We start from the raw sequence: 4,248 nt of genomic DNA on the forward strand, positions 1-4,248 counted from the left end.
TGTTTCTTGCAGAAAATTATATAATTGGGATAGATATTTAAAATTGTTTTGGAAAATACTGTGGTTATGATATGAAAAATGATTTGAATGGTAAATTATAAAAATACTTTACAAAATAATAATGCATATAATGTACTAGAGGAAGGAATTTTGATGTGCTTTTTCCCTACTATGAGAGTACTAGGTAGGTACTGTATGTTTTGGTGTGTTATCTATTTTTTTTTCTTTAGTGGATAAAGATCCAATTCAAATTACAATTAATTTTTGTCCTCTTCTTTCTATTACTAGGTCTTAGAGAAAAAGAAAATGAATTCCAGCTTAATTGTGTAGCAAAGATGAACAATTATTTTTTCTGGGTAATTTTCACTGGTTAATATTTCTCATTCTCAGTAAGCATTTTTTTTTTTTTAAATTATCTTCCCTGAACTCTGCCCTAGTGCCTTTTTCCTTGCTCTTTTTAATCTATATTCTTTCACTTTCATAAACTGTAACCCTGAGTACAACAGCTCTTCTGAGTTCTTTGAGTCCTCACAGATCACTGAACTTCGGTGTGATTTTGAGGGCCCTCAAACATACCTCTCCAGCAAGTGTGACTCAGCCCCACAGGTTGGGGAGAAAGGGAACCCTTCCTTGGGCATTCTGTCTCAGCTCTATGGGCAGGATCTGTTCTCAAGAAGCATTTTTTCCAAACGATTTTTCAAACTGTCTTAAGTAAGGTGTTAATAGCATCCAGTGGTTTTCAAAAGGTTTATGTGCTAATTACAAATAGCTCTTATCTATTAATTATAGCAAGACTTTAGAGAATTTAGGCAATGCTTTATGAATCTGAGATGTGTGTGTGTGTGTGTGTGTGTGTATTTGCCACACCATGAGACATACGGGATCTTGGTTCCATCCCCCAGGGATCAAACCTGGGCCCCCTGCAGTAGAAGTTTTGTGTTTTAACCACTGGACCACTAGGGAAGACTCTGAGACATTTGATAAAATGGAAAAGTGTCCAGTACACACTCTGTGTTAATGTTGCTCCCTTTCTTTTGGTTCACTCATTAAATCTATATTTAACAGGATCTTACTGTGTTCTAGAATAGTGCTGGCTTCCCTGGTGGCTCAGACGGTAAAGCGTCTGCCTGCAAAGCGGAAGACCCAGGTTCAATCCTTGGGTTGGGAAGATCCCCTGGAGAAGGAAGTGGCAACCCACTGCAGTACTCTTGCCTGGAAAATTCCTTGGACTGAGGAGCCTGGTAGGCTGCAGTCCATGGGGTCACAAAGAGTCAGACACGTCTGAGCGCGAATAGGGCAGAAAAGGGGGTCAGAGACTGTTGGAGGTTGATGGGGAGGGGCTGAGATGTTAGGTAGGGAGGACTGAGATTTTTATTGAGCTGGCATTTGAGTGAGACCTGAAGGAAGTGAGGAAGCAAGTCACCTAGGAGAGGAATGTTGTGGGCAGAGGAAACAACAAGAAAAAATTTGAGTAAAGTGTACCTGGGATCTCCAAGGGACAACAAGGAGGCCACTGTGTCAGCTGGGAAGATAGCAAGGAGGGTTGGAGGAGATGAGAGAAGTTATACGGGGCTTGATCATTTTGATGAGGCTGCCCCTGCCCCCCACCCCTTGTGTTTTACTGTGAATGAGATATGAAAAGATTGAAGCATTTTGACCTCGTGTGACATAGTATTAATAGATTCACTCTGGCTGCTGTGCTGAGAATTTTCTCTAGGAAAGCTCAGGCAAAAAAAGTTAGTTATTACAATGATTCAGGTGAGTGATGATGGTGTCTTGGGCCAAGAATGGTGAAAGTGGTAAAAAAAAAAAAAGGTCCAGTTCAGGATATATTTTAAAGCTGGTAGGACTTGATGACAGACTGGGTGGAGAGAGAAATCAAGCATGACACCAAAGTTTTGGGCATGATAACTGGAATTACTGAATGAGAATTATGATAGAAAGCTTAAGAGAGGAACAGATTGAGGGAGAAGTTTATGACTTTGATTTCAGGAATAACTTGAATATTAGGAGGCAGGTTGGCCCTCAAAGTGTATATTTGGTATAAATTTTGGAATGATCAACATTTTGGTCATTTTAAAACCCATGGACCTGGCTCAGGTAAGTATAAAGATCAGAAAAAAGAAAGTCAAAGCCTGAGTCTTGGTGTCCGCCATTGTCTGGAGTTTGGAAAAGAAGGGGAGATCAGCAAAAAGGGTTGAGAAGGAATGCATGAGCCCAGAGGAGAGCCAGTGGAGTGTGTGTCTCAGAAGATAAATATGAAAAGTGTTTTAAGGAAACACCCGTTGCTGCTGACAGATCCAGGAGGAGTATTAAGAAGTGCCAACTGTAACAGCAGATGGAGGTCATTGGTGACTTTGATAACTGCAGATTTTCTTTAAAGAGAAAGAGAGAGATCTGATTGGATTCCAAAATGAAATAGAGCAGCAGGAACAGGCAGAAGTAGGGTTAAGTATGAACTTTCTTTTTAGGATGAGAGATGTAATAACATGTTCATATACTGAAGGAAAAGATCGAGTAGAGAGGGAGGACATGATGATTCAATAGAAAGCAAAGAAAGTTACCAGAGGAGCAGTTATTTTTGCGTTGGTGTGAGAGGGTGGGTTATATTGTGCACGTGGATGGGTTGACTTGCCCAGGAGCATAGATAGCTCATCCTTAATAGTAGCAGGAAGACATATCATAAGGGGACAGGTGCTGATAGGAAGCGTATGGGAACTTGTGGATGTTTTCTTTTGAAGCAAGTATGAAGCAGGGGGTGTTGGAGGATTGAGGATAGAACATGAAGTCTGAAATAGACATCTACAAGTGTTGCTTGAATGAACCAGGAAAAGACAGTATGATCTCCAAGCAGTACTGAGGATCGACTTGAGGTTTGTGGTCGTACACGGGAAGTGAGATCAAGTCAGCAGGCTTTTTTTTTCAGCCTGAATACACTGTTCAGGTCAGTTATTTAAAATGTTATTTTTCCATGCTAAACGTCATGTACTGGGGATATAAAAATGACTAGGCAGGCATACCTACCCCCTGAGGAGCTCATAGTCTGCTGAGTTTGAAGGACCTTTAAACTAATATTTCCCAGGTGGCTCAGACAACAAAAATCTGCCGGTAATGCAGGAGATGTTGGTTCAATCCCTGGGTTGGGAAGTTCCTCTGGAGAAGGGAATGGCCACCCACTCCAGTATTCTTCCCTGGAGAATTCCATGGATAGAGGAGCCTGGCAGACTATAGTCCAAAGGGTCATAAAGAGTCTGACGTTGCTCAGTGACTAAAGTGACAAAAAGTAAAAATATTGGGACAATTCCTATAGTAATTATATTAATATAAAGTGTGCTCATGACTTACTTTACACTGAATGGAACTCAGTTGTTTACATACCAATTGGTCATAGCAAAATGAAAAAAAAAAAAAAAAGATCTTCAGAGTGCTTATTCACTTTGATATTTGGCATGTCTGTGTAAAATATATCTATGGTATTTGTAAATGGTTGCAAAACACATGCTTTAGGTAAATTGTTAGGGTTACAGGAAATCAGAGCTGGACTGAAACATATGATTCAGTCTCTTACAAATGAAGAAGCTGGATCTCAGAGAGGGAAAGCAAAGTGCCTAAAATGACAAGCCTGGCGACTCTCAACCAGGACTCTTTCTGTTTTACTGCCTACTACCTCCAGACCAGGACTTCACTCAACCCAAGGCACTATAATAGTTTTCATCCTATCCAGTTTTATTCTAGCTGGACTTGGTACTGAACTTTTCTCCTTTGCAAGACTTTCCACTCTTTCGTAGTTTCAGAACAGAAATTGCTGTGGTTTACTTCAGAGATTAAACTTGAAAAGTACAAAAGCAATTCAGAAGTGAAAAAGAGACAAAAGAAAATGCATGAAGCTCTCCAGGACAGAGTCATTACAGGGGATTTAAATTTTTTCTAAATTTCTGCTTTTCCTTAACAGAACACATATTATTTCAGAATATCTCATCAGGTATTGTGAGCATATATAAAAATACATAAGATTGACACCTTTGAGAAAATTAAAATCCATGGGCTTAGCAAGCAAACCTGCATATCCCTCCATTCTATCCTCCTTCCTTTTGTAGATTTCTCCATCCATACTCCACCCTTACAGACATTCCTAAGTGAAAGGAAGCATTATCTGTTATGAACTCAGTAACTTTCTCTTAACTCTCTGAAAACATCAGTTAGGTTTAGGTAAAAAATACACCAGAGAAAAGAAGACTTTTTTTCCCA

This window comes from Cervus canadensis, chromosome 28, assembly GCF_019320065.1.
Source record: "Cervus canadensis isolate Bull #8, Minnesota chromosome 28, ASM1932006v1, whole genome shotgun sequence".
Lineage (NCBI taxonomy): Eukaryota > Metazoa > Chordata > Mammalia > Artiodactyla > Cervidae > Cervus > Cervus canadensis.